This window comes from Protopterus annectens, chromosome 9.part0 (assembly GCF_019279795.1).
Source record: "Protopterus annectens isolate FY-2018-M chromosome 9.part0, PAN1.0, whole genome shotgun sequence".
Lineage (NCBI taxonomy): Eukaryota > Metazoa > Chordata > Ceratodontiformes > Protopteridae > Protopterus > Protopterus annectens.
Window position 1 is genome coordinate 1,581,312,129 of NC_056743.1, and position 24,404 is coordinate 1,581,336,532.

Genomic DNA, 24,404 nt, shown 5'->3' on the forward strand with positions numbered 1-24,404 from the left:
TCTGGCAGCCATATCTCCATGTCCTCTCTCAAGCAGAAAGGCTCCATGACTCCTCAAAGTCTGGATTATCACTTCATTTTCCCAGTCACTGAAAGGGGGTTTAAGTGGATTTGTAGGCTTGGGTGTCATAATCCTATGTGACATTAAACAGACAAGGATAAAACATGGAAATATCACATAACTAATGTCTTGCTTATATACAAATTGGGCAATATTAAGCACTGGAAACACACTTCTCATTTAGTAAAACTGAAGGTTATACAGTTATCCTCCCCACACACTCACACACACACACACACACAAACCAAGGAATAACACATAAGTAATGTATTATGTTTCCCATTGAAATATCAGGATGTCTATGCATTTTCAACAGAAAAGCAATTTGAACACACGTTTGTTCTTGGAACTCAAAATGGTAGGTGGCTCCGCCACCCCCAAAACAACAAACAAATGAAGGTTCATACAAACCAAGGAGTACCACAGAATTAATTGTATATATGCTTTCCACACAATTATCAGGATGTGTACACATTTGCAAGAGAAAAGTCAATTTATGAATATCAGTCAGTTCTCACTGCTCCCACCATTCCCCTGGATGTGGCCCTGGGCCATCTCAGAAGCATAACACCAGTATCAGTGACACGTACATTACACCTCTCTCCAATAACATAGCATATTGTAAAATCAAAATTTAAAAATAATAGTTGTGCTGAAAGTATAACCTGCCTATCTCAGAAATGTAAATGTCTGCCAAAAATGCCTGTGCTAACAGTGAAGTATAAGAATGCATACAGATAAAAGTTATATTTTCTGCTGGATATATACATGTATTTGTAACATTTTTCAAAATGTACAATGACTTGAATAATACAAGCACACCTTAGCCAAATTATAAGCCTTCTCTACAGATAAACCACCTTCAAAGAAATACCAAACTTCTGTTTTGTCCAAATACACAAGTCTTCTTACCTTTCAGTCCCCTAGCTACACGGTTACCTTTTTTATGGTGCAGATTCAACCCTCTGAGCCCTGTGAAGATGCAAATAAGGTGGGAACTCATTAGAATTGCTGAATACCAAACCTTTGACTTACTGTAACAGATGTAAACATAGTGTAGGCTCTACATTAGTGTTAGTTGCTAATTGCTGTGAATTATTAGTATGAAACAGCAGGAAAACACAGCAGCAGTTCAGACAACCTTCCCTACAGTGGCTGTGTCAGTGAGGATACACTTACAAAGTATAGAACTAACTTCAGTAAGCTTTTAAATGAAACAAAACAGCACACATTTATATTTTTTCACTAATAGCCAAACTCTCCTGCCTTTGCTGAAAAATGTTTTTCACTGTCATGTATTTTTATCATATATTTAAAGGACAATGATGCAATATGCACTATAGAATGCATGTCTGAGATTACAGCAGAGATAAGGAAAGAATTAACACAAGACAAATAGAATACAGAGCTGCATTTATGCAAACATATTCGTAAATGGTTGTGGGATCACTCATTGCACTAAATATGTAAGCCAGACATGTCTGTCCAACTGAAAATGTGCAAGTGTATGTCCTGTTAATACAGTATTGGAAAGGTGAATTGCTTGTATACACATTATTTGATTACTGTTGCAAAGTTGTGTCTGTGGCAAAGAGAGATAACAAACTCCAACTGTGTTTTGTAATTTAATCACTCTGCTAGTTCAAATCCAGAGTCGTGTAATTGTTTAACATGTGCTTAACTTTTTTTTTCTTCTCTTATTAACATTTGTGCAGTGTGCTGCTTAGCACAAACATGGTCAAATGCATAAATATCTAAAAATTAATGTCAGTTGCCTTATGAAGTGTAATCACACTTAGCAGCACTGCAAGACAGTCAGCCCCTTGGATGATAATGACAGCATAAATTACACCTGTGAACCAACTGTGTGTATAGTACAACATATAAAGACATTGAGGTACACAATACATAACATAGGTAGGCCATGGTTTTAGTTCCACAATATGAATGATCATAAGGAGTAAGGACCCCTACTCTTCTCTGTTTTCACCAATAATCTAGCCTCTGCCACCAAACATGGCACACTGATACAATATGCAGATGACTCAACCATCATCTGCTCAGCCCAATCCCTACCCAAACTGCAAAAAGTCACACAGGAAGCCTTTTCCTCTGTTGAAACTTGATTATCCAATGCCCAATCAACCCAAACAAAACTAAACTACTCATCTTCCAACCCACCAAACATACCCAAAACAACTCTCACTTTAACATCACAGCAAAAGACAACACCACTATATACCCAACTGAACACACCAAATTGCTAGGAGTGGAAATAGACAATAAACTAAAATTTGACATTCACATATCCATGACCATAAAAAAGTCCACAAAAAACTAGGAGCGTTATACAGAAATAAGCAACTTCTCACCAAAGAAGCAAAGATTTCAATAGCATATTCCCACCTTATCTCCACCCTACTTTATGCCACACCAATATATACCAACCTAAGGCAATGAGATCTAAACAAGCTAGAGACCTGCTACAACAAAATCGCCAAATTTGCCACAGGGGCATCCTACCGTAGTCACCACTATCTCACTTGCTGGGCTGGCTTGAACTCCCTCACCTCCTTCAATGGTATCAACTCTCACTCGCCCACAAACTAGTAAACCATCCACTAAATGTCCCATCCCACCAGAATCTACTCCAACCCTATCGCACCACCAAACCACTAAGATCCAGCAACAAAAATCACTTGCAGATCACTAAAGCCAATAACTCTGCTGGTGAAGCACTATTCTCTTGCACCATAGCCAAATTATGGAACTCCCTCCCACCCACAATTACCTCCATACCATCATGCACCCACTTCAAAACTTTACTAAAAGCGCACCTAAAACCATGCTGGCTATGCCCTTGCAACTCCCACTCTAATATCACCACCCCATCCAACCAACCACTACCTTTATTTCCACTCCACTAACTACCTTGATTATAGCAAGCTCAGATGCTCATAAGCCCAGTACTTATTATACAGCAGGAACTTCCTATTGTAACATTTGTTAATGTCTGTTATGTACTTCACAGATAAAGATTCTAGTTGTCTACTGATGTACTATGTTCTTCATCTGTAAATATGTTGTAAGTAATTGCTATGTAAATTGTTAATTGCTATGTAATCCAATGTAACTACTGTCTGTTTATTTTAACTGTGGAGCTTTTCTCCCTGGGCCTCCGCTGAAAATGGACCTACATCCAGTCGGACACTCCCGGTCAACAAATATAAATAAATAAATAAATAATTAAATATATAAAAATAATCGATATTCCATTTTGCTGTCTCATTTGCATGTCGCTCGCCTGTGTGCAAGCAACGTTTACTGCTTCAGAAAAAAGGAAACATTGCTACTTGCAAAAAAGAAACATTGCTACTTGCTTTGGTTTCCTTCATGCAAACAGGCTATGCAGCATTTTGCAGCCATCAGCACTCTGGACAGTACTGATGGAAAAAAGTACACCTGCTGTCTAACGTTCTTTGTGGCACCAGGTGCAAGTTCCTGGTCAGAACCCACCTCCCCTGGGGTTCTAATCTAGCACACTGCAATTTTTATTAATGGTATCACACTTAAATTTATAACAAAAATAACAAAATAAAGATAATTACACATAGCAATAACTATGTGCAGCAGATTGATTGAGCATACACATGGTATCATATGTATTATGGTGTAGCATGAAAGTGATGGTTCTGTAATTAAAAATGTATTTTCCGACCTGGGATGGATTTCATAGTTTACTCACATCGCCCTTAATCCAAGTATAGCTGTAAAACAGAATGTATTCTGTGGTCTGACTCATAACTCAAAAATATTCTCTGAAAGCAATAGAAAGCATATGCATTTCCAGTATATTGTCACACATTACTCCTGCATCACACCTGAGAATGCATAAACTAGGACCTTGTTATGTCACACACATACATGGTTAGCTGAAGTATAGCACCACTCACTCTTTAAGGTGTATATTAATAATGACCATGCTTGGCAAGCACTTGTTCTTTGCCAGTGAGGAAAAAAACACCTATATAACAATATATGCAGTATCTATTTTGCATAGGTTTGAATCCATCATTGCACAGATTACTTTTATCAGTATGTAATGCCCCATAGAATATGTGTCAAGTCGTAAAACTGATCCTCCAAATTCAGGCGTTTTCTTTTTTTTGTCTCACCCCACCCCTTATCTGTCTTTTTTATTTGTTTATATATGTGAACACACCGTTCTGATGTCATACTTTTCTGCCAACAAACAAAATGATTTTCAGCATAGGGAGGTAAGCCAACCACTGTGGTTTGGCCTGCCAACCCTCCCCCAACTGCTGCACCAACACCCAGCACATCTGGGACACAACCTGGCAGCACTGCTTCCATGGTCCCTGCAGTACCTGGGCCATCAACGTCGGTTAGCATTGCCACAGTAGCTGGTGCATTGGTACCCTCTGGGAGTATTGGTGGAGGTGGGGATTACATCACTCACCAAGAGCTAATAGGGATGGTGCATGAGGTATTGGAAAATGGCAGTGGTGCATGCTTCAACCATCTAGAGAAGTTGCTCCTTCAATTGCAGAACCCCCCCCCATGTCAAGTTATCCCACAGGGATCCAAAGAAGGGGACAGTAATGATAGCTCTGAGGGTGTGGATTAGATTCTCACTATTCCCATGCTTGATGGGCATGTGCCTCCAATGTTCCCTACCTATCCCCAATCATGATGTCCCTCTACCTTTTCTGTCCATCACCATCCCTGTCTCGGTCTTGTTTATCCTTCCTCGCCTACCCTACCTACATGACCCTGACATTCCTATGTCCCTTCTCCAACATTCCTGTTTTTTTGAAATCCCCCCCAAAATGGGCACCTGTCGCACAAAAAAATGTTGTCCCATACATGGTTCTCTACTTCATGCATGTCTTTTCAACACACTTGATTTGGTCCAATTGGCTACACAACATGATTGCATTGTTGTCATACATCTGTTTTGTGGTGACAGCCCAAATTCATCCAATTTTCTATACATAACATTACACTGTTAAAGAAATGGATAGCTATGGTTCTTTCCTAATTCCCTCCTTCAAATTCCTTTATTGCTTTCCCTTTGTTCTCCTCCCACTTGCCTCCCCATTTCAGCACTTTCCTATCTACCCAATTTTCACACCTTTAATCTGGTTAAAAAATAGAATCACACACTGCACACATGGCCATAAAGGGCCCCTAATAAAGCCTTCACTTTTTGCTCTCTGCATTTGCACTGATTGCATACCAGTATTGAACAATGGTGAATGGCTCTTAGTATTCTGTGTCAAAACCAGTTGAGTTTTTGCCATCGGCTGCAATAGTCCAGTTATCTCCTTGCAATGTTCCTCCTTAAACTTGCTCCACTAAAGGAACACAAAGTTAAGCCAGAGTAAAGACACTACTTTTAAACTGTTGCTCTGACAGGTATTTAGACTGCTGAATGTAGCAAAATGCAAATTAATCTGTGGACTGCTGACATAAATCACTTGACTGATGATTTTTTGACAGTATCTTCAAGGGTTCAGTTCCAGATTCATCTCTCATCATTTCATAATGTGATGATATATGTATAGTATATATTTAATCACACACATATTAAAATTTTCCAAAGTTATTATTTTTCATCGAGCTATATTGAGTCCTGCCCAAAAATAAGTATCTGAAGTTACATCCATTGCCACTGCAATCACATATTTAGCTAACATTGTTCTTGCTGTCATAAGACTGTTGTTCCTCTCCTAAACCTTCTCTACCCCTATGTCACTCACTTCATGCTGCACAGCATGTAATGGTAATAAGGACAACAGACCAAAAACATGACCATTAATGTGCCATTAAAAAAGCACTGAGATGTTTGTTCATCTGTCCTTGCATTCATCCCATCCATCCAAATACTCTGTATATGTGTGTATTAATTAGGTTGATGGGTGGCTTCTACAGACTGACTTGACTTTGCTGATTGATAATATAAATGTTACCTTAATTCAATAGTTTATCATTGCTCATGTACTGTGGAATTTGTTTGATGTCATCTGCTATAAAGTGTTGTCTGATACTATGAAACTCAAATTTGTGTTGTGGCACTAGCGTTAAGTACTATACTATACTCTCTAGCTTAGAGTAATTAGGTACTGATGATGTCATCTGCTATAAAGTGTTGTCTGACACTATAAAACTCTGCCTTGTGCCATGGTGTTAGCATTAAGTATTGTGTTCTGTAACTAGTGTACATAGCTAGGGACAGGTTGTAATCTCACTGCAGTCACCTTGTGGGTGTGTGTGTGTGTTCATTCTAGTATCAGTCTGGAGACCATTTTAAAACTGTATGTGAGACTACAGCTATGTCATGAACACCAGGCCACTTCTTATTATACACAGACACTTATGATGTGATCATCTCTAAAGTTCAATCTGACAGTGTTACACTCAGATATCTGTGTTGGCATGAGCATTAACTACTGGGGTCTCTCGCTTGTGTAGATAGATAGTTTGTGATTTTAATTTCACAGTAGATGAAGTGCATGTGTGCTCATTCAAATATTAGTGGGCAGACAATTTTACACCAAAATGTGAATCCACAGCTGTGTAACATACTCCTCCAACATCTTTTTCTCGACATACAATGATGCTGTAATTCTCTATAAAGTGCACTGTGCAAAGTGAAGTCAGACATCAGTGTTGGTGGTACTGTTGGGTTGTATGGAATCCAGTTTGTATACCTACACAGGTCTAATGTTCAGATATGACCTCATTCAACTGCTGTGCTTGTGGTTGGTAGTATATTACTGCCAGTATATGATCGTTTGAATCTGTTTTCATTTAAATCCCACTCGGGAGAAGCTTTAACATAACCCCATTAATCCAAGTCCATCCATGACCCCTCTAAAGGCCATCTGCACATCAGTGGATGTGTGATTACTAATTCTGTCATGGGGTAGTGCACATGTCACATATGGGCAGAGGCAGTATATAATACAATCAAAGGCATACACACATATGCAATGACCCCTGCTATCTTACATCATATAGATATACTGATTTTGGTTTGAAGCCTAGAATAATGGCTAGGATTTTATGTGATATTGCCATTATCCTACTAATGGTCTATGACCCTTTGAAGATTGCACATGTCAATGTTGCTGTAATCCACATGTGCTGTGTTGAGGTGTGGATGTACACTAGCTCTACAACAGTGTATTCCAACTGAGATTTGACATAATGCATTGATGACCACTGCTGCTATTTGATTACATTGTTTCTTCGATAACAGTAGTAATAGGTATTCTGACGAATGTTGCCATGGGATGATGCTATGTATATTGTTGCCTTAATAATGCATGTATTCTTGTACTGGAGTATATTAACATTCTACATGTTTCTCATTCAACCATCACAGTGACACTTGCAGTATGGGACGTGTGCATGTATGTAACTACCATCATGAAATGGTATGTGACATACAACAATATTACATCATACTAACTACCTACATAGGCAGCTATGCCTTGTTTCATCCACATATTGTCATGGTGGTATATACACAAACATGAAACCAGTTCAGATTCACTTGCAACTGTGGTGAATTAATTGTATGCCCAGTTGTGTTGTTATTCACATGATTATTTAGGTTTTGGCCAGCAGCATTGTGAGACTGTCAGCATTTGTGTCATTATCTGTTCTGCATGAAGCACACCCAGTTCATATGTACTGTGCCGATATATGGTATCAGAGCCCTCCAACACACCCTTCCAACGATAAACATATAGCCATATGATGTGCAAGTAATGCATTTACATGAAACAGGTTGAGCTGTATGACTGTGTTAACAGTTCCACTGTGTGTCATGTGATGCATATCCAAGGTTGGATTTGGAGATGTTCACACAAATCTTTTTTTACATAATTATAAAGTCTTATGGGAAATACACAGCTCTGTGCACAGATGGTTGTGGATGGCATCACCAATAGTCATCAGGAGGCAAGAGACAACCTGCTAGCTGACAGATTTGGACCAAACTTCAAACCCTTTTTCCCTTTACTTATCACCCAAACTATACATGCAAACATTACTCAGCATATTTTATCAAGAAAGCAGCTCATCTATACACTCTCTAAGGCTAAAAACATGGCATCAATGAGCCCTGACAACATCCCATGTTGCATTATCAATAAATTAAAACATGCCTAGCAGACACAGTTGGATCCCTACTTAACCACAGCCTCCAGATAGGCTATTTTCTGGCACAATGGTGAACAATAACAGTCACCTGTTTAAACAAGGGGGACCATCACCCAACACAGGTAATTATAGACCCATAAGCCTTACCAGCCTCACCTGTAAGCCAATAGAAAGAATTATCATGGACCTCATCAACAAGAACATTAGTAATCACCCGACTGTGTAACCAAACCATTTTTGAATTTTTAAGGCTAGATCATGTCTGTTAAAATTCATAGACTTCTCTGAGAAGTTCACCAAGGCCATGAATGAGGGAAAAATGTGCATCCCACATCACTTGACCTGGCCAAGGCAATGGATACAATTTCACACATGGGCATTACAGAGAAACTGTCTCAACTGGCCATAAACCACTACATCACCAAGTAAGTAGCCCAGTGGACCACCACTAGGAACCATACTGTTAAACTGTTTTAATTCACCTCTAGTAAGAGACCAGTGACCAGTGCATTAGCACAGAGTTCTGTACTATGCATTTTCTTGTTTGGTATGTAATTCACAAAAGTCAACACAAACTTACACACCCTTTGTGTAACCAAGTTTATGGATAACTGCAAACTGTGGAGAATCCATGAATCCAGTAACAGTATTAATATACTGCAGAAAGTATTAACACACACAAATGAATGTGCCAGAGCCATGGCGATACACAATATCCAAAAAAGCATAATTATTTTTTTTTCTAAATCAAATACCCAACATACTTACAATATAGACAGGACACACCAATGAGTACACACACAGTGGTATGTTATCTGCCTGCTCAGGTAGATAGTAATTGTAAGCTGAACACATGTTCAATAGCTAGAGCAACACCAGAGAATTTTCCCAAGGGAGATACATGATGTACTAGACAAGTTCTACTTAGAAAGGCTGAAACCCATAACACTGCATACTGTCCCCGACAGACTAATAAGGGCTCATTTATGTCTGGCTTACAGGTTAGTCTCCAATCCAGCCCTGATGGAAATGTCACACATTAGTAAGGAAACTGCATGAGGGTCACTCTTTGAAAGGATGGTAACCTAGCCTCTGACATAATAAATCATGTTGCAAGCTCCTCATTCACCATAAAGGAAAGTCCTTTCCTGACTGTATTCAAGTGCAGCCTACATCAGTGGATGGTTAATGCTAATTGTAATGCTGGTGTTGTACCCATGTCCTTCATGGGTAGAGGCAGTTGGTTTTATAGGCTCATAACTGTGTGAACTTTGATCACCTTGATATTTAAAAGTGTGAGACTTGTGTTAAATACGTCACCTTTGAACATTAACCTAATACTATCCTATGAACTCCAGTTGTATCGTAGGTTTAACTATAGTGTGCATGTACAGCATCATAGATGTACCATCACATCACATCAGTATTACCACTTGATAGTTTGCATGAACACATATGCATGCATGTCAGGATTTCATGCCAGTATAACATTTTCACTGGCAATGTCAGGGGTACAGTGATCATGTGGCACATGTCTTTATGTTTGACATGTGCTTATTGAGGGTGCTCCATGCATTGTTTGGTATGTGAACAATATCACAGTGACAGCTTCCTGGCCCATTGATGCTAGCCTTTGTGCTGCTGTAGTTTCTGTGCACATGGGCATATTTCATTCTTTGACATCAGTATCACATACTGCTGTACCATTCAGTATAACACATCAGTTCTTAATTCAAGCATCAATTGCAGATGCTTCAGACAATTTATCCATTGCTATTGAATGTGGCAGATGCATGCAATACAGAGCTGTATGTATGTAGGGAATCCACAAATAATAGTGTGTTGCTTGTGTGTGTTGTTATCCTTATGGCCGATACCTATGTCAGCCAGGGATGCTTTAGTCAAGTGTGTTACATTTGGCACAGTGAGCCTGCACACATCTTGTTGCCCATACAGAACTATTCTTTGGTATGTATACCAAAGAGGAATTGACAGTGCAGACTTTCTTTCAAGGTCTTATACAAGGTGCATGTGTGATATGTCTTTCTGTGTTGCACACAGTAAATAAGGACATCATTTACAACATTGATGGCATGGGCTCAATTGTTGGATGTCTGCTTGTGGCTTATGTGTCATGTCAGCCTCTGAAATGGCCAGAATTGCACCTGAATTCAACTCCATGTTAAACACTGTCTCACTTAACTCCTCCAATCAGAGTTTATTTTTGGAAAAGATTGGTGAATTCCAGTTACAGAATACTGACAATTGTTGTAGTTTAACACATCTCTTCCCAGAACATGCATAATATATTAAGCTCAAACATTCTTGCAATGTCACAGATTAATGTTGTTGATATTTTTAAATTGTTTCTGATTGGGCCTGCTTCTGACAGCAGTTGTCCATGAGTCAGTTGCTATGCCTCCATGATTAGTTGTGAGGTATCCTGACATTCCGGTCATATTCACGCAAGTCATTGTAAAGATCTTCGCAACATGCACATACCCCTGTTCTATATACTATACTTGCTAAATGTTCTGTCCAGTGTGAATGTCATTAATGTTTGTGTCACAAACATTTGTCTCAGGTGACATGTAACCTTATGTGACAGTCACAGATATATACTGTCAGATTAGAAGAGCATTAATGCCCATGCTTGAAATATTTCTATGTATGTATGTATGTAATCATCTCATTCTGCCCTATTGGTCCATTCATTCCAGATCACACATGTACAGTTAAGGTGTGAAGACAAAACATGCGATAAAATTGTTTGATTGGGACTTTTCTTGCCTTCATCCTCTCTCTGCTTTTACGGTGGATTCAGCATATGTAAGTAGGAGCTCATATCTGAAGAGTATCTCCATTATATCGACTTTTTATAGCTCTTAATATCCTATAGCTGATGCTTCTTTGATTCCTGCCGGGATCATGCAAGCAGTTGAGACTACAATACCCCTACTGTACCCCTCTAAGGAAAACAAGCCAGTCAGTTTTTTTTCACTTTCTGGCTCTGTTTACCCTGCCACTGTGACAAACAGGCTAATTATCATGAGCAGTTAAGATTTTGTAATTAAAATACAAATCCTAAATTGAGTCTTGAAATCCCATTATGTGTGATACATTATGTACTGCAATTCCAAAAGCTTAGACTACATTATTTTGCTTGTGTTTATTAACAAACAACTAATAGCCTATCTAGTCTGCATGCATAGTTAGATTTAACATTCCTGTTTTGTATTGTCCTTCTTACTCCTGTTCTCTGCTTATCCCATATCCTCTTAAAATCATCCAAGGATTCTGTTAGATAAGAATTAATAAAAATCATTCTGTCTTGGTCTAGTATAAACTCAACACACTTAACAGACATGAGGAAAAGCATTCTTCTGTGAAATCTGGCTAAGTAAGCTTTAGAGAACATAGGAGCACAGGAGCAATATTTGGCAAGTAATCAGAGAGATCATGTGATGCCTCGCTGTATATACCTTTAAGTAGATGCACTTAAAAAGTACTGCCTCTTTTCAAACACAAAATAGTGCTGACCTCTTAAACTGGTAATGGCTGACCATGATAACCACAATGTAAATTTGTGTTTTCCCATCTAATCATCAATATTAGCCTCAAATGTAGTCATAATGTACTTTGTTTGACATGTAGTAGCAACAGGAGCACAACATATCACTGAATGCAATTTCATTGAATGCAAAAACAGCAAGTGCTGTTTGCCAAAATAAATTTTGCAAAGAGTGCAGTTTGCTATTTTTCTCCACTGTTGTAGAATCTTGGAGTTGGTATGTATAAGTTTGTGGGGGGGTGAGGTGTCCCCCCACATGGGGTGCAGAGGGACTTGTCCCCTGCAAAAACCAAATTGTTGAGTTGTTCTTTGAAGGTGATTTCTGCAAACATTTTTCATTTTTTTCATTTACTAAAATTACCTTTGATAATTCGACATGAACCCTGTAGTAACTTACTCCATAGGCTAGAAATATGTTGAATTATCCCTCCAATAAGTCTTGTTAATTTTTGCTGTAGATTTAGGCTTCTTGTGTGCATATTTTTAGAGCCACTTATTTTGAAAAGAAATAAGAGATCAATTTGGATTGCTTGCATTTTTATGGCTCAAAAGTAAAGACAGCTATTCACTCTGGTTGTCCTGAACTGAGGTACACATTATGAGGTATAGATCTAACAAATGCTGTGCAGAAATAAAGCTCTGGAAATGACAATTACCTATAGGGTCTATCATACTACTCATTGGGAGGGGTTGCAACAAAAGCCAACAGAATAATGCATTACATTCTGACGGGATGGATGCAGGGATTGCAAACAACATTCTTCTCCTGTTCAGTTCACAGGTAATGCCATGCCTGGAATATTCTGAACATTGTTGGTGTCTTACTGAGAAAAAGGCATCAAGTTGGTTGAGATAATTAGTACAGTGTCTCCTAAAATTGTGACATATAGGAGAAGCTAACATATGATAAGGGATGTAGCTCCTAGAAAAGTACACACTAAAGGAAGAAGACCACATGAAGACATGATATGCATCAATATTTATGCACATCATGGGATTGGATGGTTTTGTAAGGCATGCAAGAAGGCAAGATACATTAAAGACAGCTGTGCATGCAGAAAGGATGGGATGGCTTTGTAATGCATGTAAGAGGACAATACATATCTGAGACAATTGTGCATGGAGTTAAAACAAGGCAATGTGATGGTAGCTACAAGATTTATCAGAGCGCGCTAATCAAATTCTTTGTTCAATAATTCTGGATAAAGCCAAAAATAATATGATGACAAAAGACCCAAATTCAGGGATAGATTTTAAATATTAATTTAATTCACTTAACATGTTAATATAACAACAGTTTTTATATCAAAATGCGTTTTCTGAATACTCTAAAGTATAAAATCTTAATATCTGGCATTACTGACTAGTTGTTATCTTCAGTAATTTACCAGAAAGTAAAAAAAAAAAATTATCAGGAACAAGGCAAACATATAAGGCAAAATCAGGGACAGTTGAGAGGTATGATCAGAGACAGCTGTATATGCAGAAAAGAAGGAGCTGCTTTATGGTAGTCGCATGGCTGTACAATACACTGAGACAGATGCATGCTCAGAAAATATGCAGCATGGTGCCAAGTTGATAGCTAGAAGGCATGGAAATGAACCGGAAGCAGAGGCTAAGTACAGGCAGAAACAATGCCCCTTTCTCTATTATATATTATTGGACAGTTTCATTCCATAAGGATTAATATTCCTTCTCCTACATATATGGAAGTGTAGATTCAATATCTTTGATTATTATATGGCCTAACAGAAGTAGACCATGTCTAGCTGCAGATTTAGAGCTTATTTATGTCTTATTTATGTATCTAGTCTATTGTTGCTATGCTTACTAAAATTTAGCCATTGCTAACAAATATCTACTAAAATTTGGTCACTTCTTGTCATCTGGACTTTGTCTGTTGTGTCTTCCTATACAGTCATCAGTCATGTGGGATTGTCACAGTTATTAGATTAATAAATACATTCAGTTTAGCCCTGGTTTGATGATTTATATGACACATTTTATGCCACCATTGTGTATAAAGAGCATTTCGATCCAGCTAGTCATGTAAGGTGCTTGCCCTGATGAAGGCTACCTTAATACAGACATTTTGCAGACATTAAAGACATGGCTATAACCATGGGCCTCCTCTGACTTCCTTTTCCCATGGTGTGTATATTAATGTTAAAGACCTGATGTTTTGAAACATTATAGCAGTTTGGGTTTGTGCACATACCATACTTTACAATACATTATTTTGATGATTCACAATTGTATCGATGATTAAACAAATGTACAGTATGCTAAATGCTATATATTAGGTCCTATGGTTCTTATAGCTTTAATGACAAGTAAATCTATTTCTAGTTACAGATCTCAGCATTGTAGAAGCTGAAACACATTGCCCCTTGGTGAAAATTATTTTATTTTTGCTTTTATATTGCAGAGGCCATAAGGACAATTTAAACAATGTGCCAGTTGTCTGCTGACTACAGTATTTGAAATTTGTGTACACTCCCATCCTTGGAAGCTGAACTTTGTATTTGATGTGTCACTTGCTTCAGCCATTTGAGGAAGAATCTTAAAGTGACTGCTGACAGACCAACCATTAGCCGCCCATGTCATTCCAACTGCACTGCCTCATTCGGAACAACTTTGGAATGTTAATCTCATCTGAAGAGCAAGGTTTAAGTGCTTGTGTCATACTTGCAAAAATGGTTTCAGGCCCCTCAATTCTTTTGCTTTCTGAAGATTGGCATGACACTGTGGCAGTCATCCAAGGTCCACATTTTGAAACAGGTACCATTTCTTTTTCGCACTTGTAGTGTATGATTCAGTCACGATTAATATGTGCTTCTTGATAACATATTTTATCTTAAGATAAAAATGCATGCTGAAAATAGTGCATTTCTACAGCAAAATCACAAAACACCCTTAACAAATAAACACAATTGAAGTAATGAGCTAGGAATATGCGAAAAAAAGCAAATAAATATAATAATAAAGAACTCTTGATTTCTGAGTTATAAAACTTATGCTGTTAGATAGCAATTAGCTTGGTAAAAAAAAGGGAGAGAGAGAGAAAGGCAGTACAATTAGAATTCCAGGAGTATGGTAGACTATTAATCAAAGATTCCTCATGAATCATATTCATTCATTCATTCATGACAGCGAATGTCGATAATATGCAACTACAATCTTGTAACTATATCGACACATTAAATGCACATGCACACATGCAAGCGGGCACACACACACACACACACACACACACACACACACACACACACACACACACACACACACACACACACACACACACACACACACACTATGTGAAAATGAATTGTGGGGTGAATTAAACTCCCTGGCTGCTTTCACTAATAGGATTTATTTATGTTTTCATATACTTTTGTACTGCATACAAGGGTGAGATGATAGTCTCAAAATAACAAATGCAGGTGTTTTCTTTCAGTCTTTATCATTCTATATGGACTAGCTGAAATGAAGCAGAAGGAGCAAATAAATGAAAGATCTTATTGGAGTTTTTGGATGAGATTCAAGACAGGCTTAAAAAATAATATTTCTCAGAAAGTGTAGTAGGTCTTAGAAATATAGTAGACTGTAGGTCAGCAGAATGGTCATGTTTATCTAGGGAGAATGGGAGAAAGGATAGAACTAGGACAGGAATGGAGCAGTTCCATGAGGGGGTAGCTGTTAAACTTGCTTATGTTTTAGATGATAGATCATCTTTTGTCAACATGTTTTCTTGTATAAAATTTGTCCCCACTTACATATCTGTATGTTATATTATTCTTAGCAAAAGGTTGAGGAACAATAGGTTATATGTCAGATTTTAGGTGTAGAAAATATTTTAAGTTTCAGGACTCTAAACGGCATACCAAATCTTGGCCTAGTAGATGGTGGTATGATATCAGATTCACATTATTAAAGGAATCCAGAAGCTGAGTGCAGTGACCGTTATCTTAAAATCTCACTATAGAAAGAATATGGGCTGAGCTAGTGCTGGAAGAATTTTTGTTCAGGATATGAAGGAGCGTTTGCTGGTTAGTCAATGTTTTTCTAGGCTGGCTTTGTGGAAATATAGTCATAGTAATTCCTTCAATGGAATTAAAGTGAACTGCAAAATAAAGAATGAAATTAACTGCATGTGGTATTGACTTCAACAAAAATATGAAAAAAAAACACTTTTGTTGAAGGAAAAAGGAAAAACTCCCTGAACCTCCACCACCACCACCACCACCATACTGCCACATTGTGAGTATATTAACACTAATATGATGCAAGATGGTAAGCATAATATCAGAGGCTGACATAATGGTTAAGGTGTTTACCTTACAGACACAAAGTACAGGGTTTGATTGCCCATGGGGTAATTGCGTAGGCTTAAAATGGCCCACAAGGGCGGTTAGCCTGCTATTAATCTATGAACCTTAATATAAGACAACATTTCCTTATCCTCCAATTCCATGCACTGGCTCTTCATCAATGTAAATAGAAGTTGATTAGATCTAAATGACTAATCCCATTTGAGCAATACTCTTGATAATTAAACCCATGTAATGCATCCCTACAGAAAGTCACCAGACCGGGATAAGTCTGTGATTCATTGATGTTGACTCTGATGCCAGAATAGCATTTTTTAAATTAATGTGTCATGTGACTATATAAAAGTATCACAGCTTGGACGCAAAGGACAGCAGTAACTCCTAGTTGTCTTGATATGTCCCTTTTAGTTCCAGTCCCTGGCTTCCCAGCCAGAATAAAATGCTAGGAGAGCATTTGGGAATCCCACTGATGCCACAGGAAACAGCAGAACCAATGTGGTCAGGACTCACTGAGAAGCTGGACATCACTGTAAACATGGCTTTAATTACTCATCACAGTTTGGCTCTGTTGCCTTGAATCCATAAATGCTTTTGGCCTGAATAAGAAGCAGCTTTTAAACAGCACTGAGGGGTCTTCTCATGCATATTTGTACATCAGTATTGTTGGCCAGGCTTGACAGTATAGCTAGATTGGTACCTACAGAAAAGTGACATGTTACACTAACCTGCCTTCTGTTTTTATTTTCACTTTGTTGCTTTGTACTCCTAGGGTGACGTGGGTCCTATGATCCTCAGATCAGTGTGGCTCATCAACAGGAAGAGAGCTTTTGGAAATACAGGTTCATGTGCTGCAAAGCACTTAGATGGGCAAAAAAACATTTAAAGACAAAAAGAAATAAGATTAGATAAAGAGAGGTACTATTCAGCAGATGAGCATAGGAGATAAGTCAGGAGGAAGGATGCAACTGAAACAGACGCACGTTTTATAAGAGATGTGAAGTAAGCACAAACAAAACATGAAGTTAAAGGAAGTAAGTAGATGGGGATGGTAGAAAAGGGATGGACAATGGAAATAATCTAAATGATGCCACCGAAGTCATGATGAATGTAAACAAGTACAGTGTGGAGATATGCCGAAAGTAAGCAGATGTCTGTATTAGAAACATTAAAAAGTCTGAATCTGACATTGTTATTGTGCAGATATTCTTACTATACAAAGTCAAAAATTAAACACAGAACATAGAAATGTTATTTTTTAACAGATAAGGACTTCACATTAATTCATTTATTTATACATTCATTCATTTTGCCTTTTCTTAACTTCTTAATCCAGTGCAGGTTCACAGGGGGGCCAGGGCCTATCCCAGCACTCAGCGGGCTCAAAGCATGTATGCTTATACTAAATGGGGAACCATCCCATCATATGTTGCACATGTGAATACACACAAGCACATAAACATAGGCAATATGGAGGATTGACAGCTCACCTATGGCACTTTATTGGGTTGCAAGAATAAACTGGACCACTTAGAGAAAACCCACACAGATGCAGAAGGATGTGCTACGTACATCCCAGCTGTCCTTGATTTTGCAGAATGTCTCTTGTTTTATCCCATATTTTTGCCCTCTCCTTCATATAATATTTGATTTTTGAGAAATTACTGAGGATTACAGCAGGCAAGAATGCAAAATGTTAGAATCTCATACTACTTATTGTTCAGAAAATGGATCCAGATGCAAAATATTTTGTTTTATTAACTGTCTGAGTTAGATTAGAGTTTACAAATTGTCTCTGATTTTGGACCTTTGCCCACCATTATTTTTGGCTTTTTCCAGAATTCCTGAGCAAATGAAGTGGGGGGTATGATGTAGTAACTCCACACTGAAGACTCCCCATTTAGGAACTGAAATGGAGAATTGAGCACTATAAGGCAGCAATGCTAACCACTGTAACCTTGCTCCATCCTACTTTCAGCCACATCCAAGATTTAAATAAAATTAAGTAGTACAGAAAACTCAATGCAAACAAATAAAAACAAAATACAAATCCATTGACAATCCAGTGCGAACCATATAAGCCCCTCACCACAGAAGAGAGTTAAACTCAAATAAGTAAATTACAAACCCCTGTACTGACAGTGATTCAGATGAAGTAGTGAGTATTGTTATGCAGACTGCAGCTGTCTGACAAAAAAGCACCAGAGCTTCTGATGGATGTTGTTTCACTGTACATAGAAACCTATAAAATGGGAATTCACTTTTGATATCAGCTGGTAGCAGCAGGTTACAGACACTTGGTTTACAAACTACAGGTCTTCATGCAGCAGTTCATTCACTGCAGTGTACAGCTACTGAGAACCGGAAAGCAGAAGGTGAGTGAAATGAATTGGAATATGTACATGATATGGTATCACTGGACAGTTATGAAAATGGCCAACAATTATGATGCAATGACTGGCCATTAGCATTGAAAAAGTAACACGCTGATTGGTCAGCCCAACCAGCATGTCCCTTGTAAATTTGAGCATATACCAATGGAAAAAGGTCCGGTCACCTGGACTTTTTTCCATTGGTATATACTGTAACTTTTAAATTTTTTTAAACAAAAATAAATAAATAAAATTAGAAATCTGGAGTCCGGACATACGAGGGAGACAGGACGGAGAAAATACTAGGAAAATCAGGTACATTATTCAAAACTAAAGACATGTACCTGATTTTCCTTGCATTTCCTCCATTCTGTCTCTCTCCTACCCCTAAACTGTCTAAAACTTTTTATATATAAAAAAAAAGTAACAGGATATGCAGCAGAAGCAGAAGAACACCACGACACTGTTATACAAAGACATTATTTAAGAAAATAAGTCATTTTTTATTAAATAATGTCATTGTATTATAGCAATAACCAACTCTGTGGTGCGGTATCTTAAGAGTTGTCCATGGTTGGCTTTATTTAATCACTCGGGCTTCACTCTCATGATTAAACCACACCAACCATGGGCAAATCTTAATATACTACACAGACATCTTTGGTTATTGCTATAATAACTTATATACCAAATTACTAGTAAGAAGGATACTTGTCTGGGCAGCTGGCAAACATCTCATTCTTGAAAGGGGATAACACAGCAATATACAGCAAGAATCTATAAGTTTTGTTTAAAGCTGTAGTCAGTGGCTGTGGAGAAAAGCGTCACACTGGGGAATACATACTCGGTCTTTTTTATAGTGCCTGTCTAACTTTCTCGGCCAATAAGGTAGATACTTTATACTAAAACCTCATTATGGAAAAAAAGCTTGTTTCTTAACTTATCAACTGGTTCCAGAAAGTGGAAGGGGCTTCATCCCACAGAAATAAGTATTTAAATGCTTAGACAATTTCTTCCATACCGACTGGAGGAACCTAAACAGACCAGTCATCGGTTACTAGTCTAAGCCTGTCTGCCTTTCTTGAGGGCCAAAAGGTACGGTTTAGCCCATCTGAATTTAATGTTTAGCTGACTTTGGGAGACTTTGGGATAACAAATATTACGGTTTAAGTAGAGTGAGTAGTTAAAATTCATGATTATTAAGCCATACGTATAAAGATGAGCATGGAAATCCAAGTTAGAGAGAATGTGGAAAACATTAAGGGATTTATTACTGACTGACTCAAGTGGTGTTCTTCACAGAACAATGTACTTGTGAAGCTGCTAAATAAAAGGAGGGCTAGTAGTGAGTCCTGTTGTCAGTTCATCACTACAGCTGCAGGACAGGCAAAGGTAGCTGTTATCTACTGTACACATAGTATGAGTAAAAAAGACAAATAGTTGCTACAGCACTTGAGTGTCATTTAATCAAAGTCATACATTTCACACTCCTTGTATAGTAGTGGGAATCATACCAGTCTTGCAAGGTCACTAAAATCTATCTTCCCTTAGCTTACTATATCCGCTCTATACTCCTACAAGTCAATGGTGATACAGAAAAGGGCTATTTTAATGCCTAAGGAGTTTTTAACGCCATGCCGATGATCACTTAAGAGGACACATGAGCATAGCTGGTATTTAAAAATAAATATTTTTTTCTAATGTTTTTGACAGTCACAGGAGAACAGAGAGGGGATCTACAAGAGACTGAATGATTAAGTGTTCCAGGTTTCTGTACTGACACAATTACATCAGTCTTCCAAACCTCAGGGAGGAAGTGTTGTATATGTGGGCAAATGGGCGATAATTTCTTCTAATCCTAAATGAATTCTGAGTGTAAAATATTTCTTCTTTCTCTGCCATTGATTGGTAATTTCTCAAGGGAACTTGTGGTGATCCAAGAGAGGGCTGGAGGCCAAAGAATAGGGCTGAGATGATCATAGAACAGTGGCAGAAACACAACAGTGTTTACCAAATCAAGTTTGGTAGTACTGGGGAATGAGTTAATTTCATCTTTGCATCTGATGCATTAACAACATAGTTTACCTCCTTCCAGAAATTCCTATGATTTCCAAAGTCTGAAGTTTGTCATGTCGTCAAAATGTGGTTTCCGTTTTGTTTAAAGGCAGTTTGCGTTTGTTGACCAGACTGCAGTAGATGAACTAGATATCATGTTACATTTCTTAAATGTTGTCCAAATTTGTTTTTTTAATTTGGCTGAGTGATTCCTCACCCTGGTAGCTGCAGAAGGACTGCTTGACCCTCTTTTCATCCCACTATTAGATGTAAAGGGTAACTATAGTTTCATGTTAAAAAGCATTCTACTTCTGCAAGGAAGCGTGGACCTTAAACACAACTTTCCGTTATCCCAGCATGCATTTTTTATCCTACATTATTCCTGCACAGCCACATATAGGTAAAGAATGTTACAATTTTTTCAACTTGTCTGGCATTTTATTGGTATTCTTCCTCAATGCATACATTGACTTTAAATCTCATAACACTTTCTTTAAGAGTTTGCCTCCCTGCCTCTCTCATCTTGTGGCCAGTTTTTATGTAAGATTTGATCAAAGAAAAGTCTACATAGCCAGGTGTTTCTAGATCTCAGACCGTCCCTTCCACTGGGGTCATTAACCTACTGAGTACCTGAAGTTACAGTTTACTCTAAAGACAGAAGTATGTTATGTTGTTACAGCTGAGCAACAAGATGAGAATGAAGTGTCATAAAATGTGATATCTCTGGATGACAAAGGGAATGAATGTGGGAAGAATGTCCCCGTATCTTTAAAAACACAGTGTTACATAAAACTTTTCTAGAAGGTCTCCAACAGTGTCCGTAAAAGAAGGTGAAGTACATATATCGTTGAAATTTACAGGAAACAGTATTATGCTCTAACCAGAGATTCTAAAAGTAATTAGTAATTATGAGTACTGCAATTCTAAGTGAATGGAAATAAGATCCTGAAAGAGATGATGAGGCATCTTATTCTCATCTTTTGGGGCATTTAATGCATTGTGGGAAGGAGAGTATGTAGTCTGAAATCAAAATCACATATGTCCACCCCAGTCGGAGTTTACTTCAACAAAGTAACAATTAGTTAATTGTATAACATTGAATATGAACACACAATGATGTAATTATACACACACGCACACACACACGCACACACGCACACACACACACACACACACACACACACACACACACACACACACACACACACACACACACACACACACACACACACAAAAATACACCTCTAGCTATATCGATATCTATATCTAAATCTATATCTATATCTACTTATCAATCTATCTATCTATCTATCTATCTATCTATCTATCTATCTATCTAGTTTTCTTTCTGCTTTTCTTAGCTTCTGTCAAAAGCAATCCTTTCAGTTTCTGAACCAGAATTTTAATTAGATGCATCATTTTTGTCCTTGACATTTATTTTTTAGCCATTAGGATTAAATGACTAAGGAATCTTCATTAGAAGTTTACTACAGATTAGTTATAGATTTTGTGTTACTTAGAAATGATCATAAACTTCATTTATTCATTCATTCATTATCCTATTCAGAATTGCAGGGGGCAGCATTACCATTCAGATTACTTCTTATCATTGGGAAATTGCCCCAGACAACTGTTCCATTCATAGTTTGTGTTATTTACCCTATGTGTGGCAGATCATTCATTTTACCTGTGGGTATTTATGATCATGACACCTAGTAATGTGTACTGACACTGAGTTTCAGTCTGAGTGGACTACCATGCAAACTAACAGCACTTCTCTGGCTAATGCATTAATTAATAAGTAAAGAAGACTGATTCTTCAATGCCTATTAACTTTGTTTATAAAATCTTTACCCTAGGACTTTGGGTGTTAAAATCAGCACTTTCTGCAGCTGCACATAGTGATTGGCAGATACCACTGTTACTGTTTCTAATATAACACATAACTATCCAAACTGCAGCTGTGGCAGGGAACTGCAGACTGGAGTAAATATTTTCTCACATTTGTTATCAATATCAGGACATTTGCTGCATTTGCACTGGGCCTTCTATAGCAAATTTATGGTCACTCACTTCCCTAAAATCTGCTCAGCATTTTGTGACTTTGTGAAATGCAATGTAGTAGTTACAGAACTTATATACAAAACAGTAAGCCCAAAAAATATACTACACACACACACACACACACACACACACACACACACACACACACATATATCTATCTATCTATATATATATATATATATATATATATATATATATATATATATATATATATATGGGTCCCCTTCACATGGTTGACATTTCAGAATGTCAAAGACTATATGGCCAAGATCATATGATCGAAATTCGAAATGTCGACCATGCGGAACCGGCATCCCCGTACAGTGCGGAATGGAAAGATTTCCGTCTTCTGTACTGTAGTGCGATCTCAGAGTTTGTATATTTAAGTTCCGGGGTGGTGGGAGGGGGCAGAGCCCCCCAGGGGGGGGTGCAGGGGGGGACATAGCCCCCCTGCTAGCAGCATGAAGGTAAGTTTTTGTTGTGTTATTTTTTTTTTATTCCATGGTCAACAATTTGAATGTCGATCATATGGTCTCGACCATATGGTCTTTGGCATTCTAAAATGTCGAACATATGAAGTAGATCCATACACACATATATATATATATATATATATATATATATATATATATATATATATATGGGTCCACTTTGTAAATTCGAAATAATGAAATCTTGAATTTTAGTATTTCAGACTTACAAAGCCGCATACTCACATTTCCGAAACCGGCAGAAGCGCAAAATTCAAAACACCGAAGCATGGATATTTTGAATTTCTGCTTCCGGTGGTGCGGTATTTGGATGTTTGAGTTTAATTTTGGTAAGTTTGTGTGTGTAAGTATGTTGGTTAGGGGTTTAGTGTGTGTGTGTTGTGACTGTTATGCATGTGTTTGAGGGACTATAAGGTGTGTGTGTGTGTGTGTGTGTGTGTGTGTGTGTGTGTTTGTGTTTCTGTTTGTGCGATCTCGGAGTTAGAATATATAAGTAGGGGGTGTGTGGGGGTGCATGGGGGCTTGCCCCCCAGCTTACATGTAGTTTAGATTAATTTGTTTGATTGTGGGGGGGGGGTTTGTGTATGTTTATGCATGTACTGCATGTGTAGCGTAAGTGCAGGATTTTGAATTTCGCAGTTGTGTGTTTTTGGATTTGTGAGTTGTGGTTGGGTTTTCGGCTTTGTGGTTTCGAAATACTGAAATTCAAGATTTCAGTATTTTGAAATTACAAAGTGGACCCATGTATATATCTATATATATATATATATATATATATATATATATATATATATATATATATATATATATATACATATATACTTAATATATATGATACATTGTGTCTATTTACATGTCTGTATGTCTGTCCAGGGAGAAGGGGAGATTTTTTAAATCTACCAACTTTATGAAAAATACTATAGTTAGAATATAAGAAAAAATATTAAAATGAATAAACTACTTTTTAACTCTCATCTCCACTTTAATATGAAAAGCTGCACTTACTTTGGAGTAAAGGTTAACGTTTTTCTAGTTTTGTAATTACCTGGACTCTGCTTTGGCCAGCAGTTCCTAATATTTCTTTTTTTAACAATTAACCATTGAACTTCATTTCAGTGAACACAAGTCACCAGTCTTTTACCATTTGTGGTTGTGTAATTCTACTTTGTCAAATTCACTTTGTCCAGATACATTACCTTGCTGCAAGTTGTTACAGTTGATTTATACTGTACCTATGTCATTTCTAATGAAACTTAAAAAACAAAGTAAA

The 24,404-nt window shown here is 37.6% G+C and overlaps 1 long non-coding RNA gene across 1 annotated transcript in view; it reads left to right on the forward strand.

Moving 5' to 3' along the window:
* The window catches only part of LOC122812192, a 313,853-nt gene that overhangs the window by 115,167 nt on the left and 174,282 nt on the right, over positions 1-24,404 (forward strand). The window contains exon 2 of the long non-coding RNA XR_006366358.1: positions 14,253-14,605. This is a non-coding gene — a long non-coding RNA (uncharacterized LOC122812192). The remainder of the gene's footprint in view (positions 1-14,252; positions 14,606-24,404) is intronic.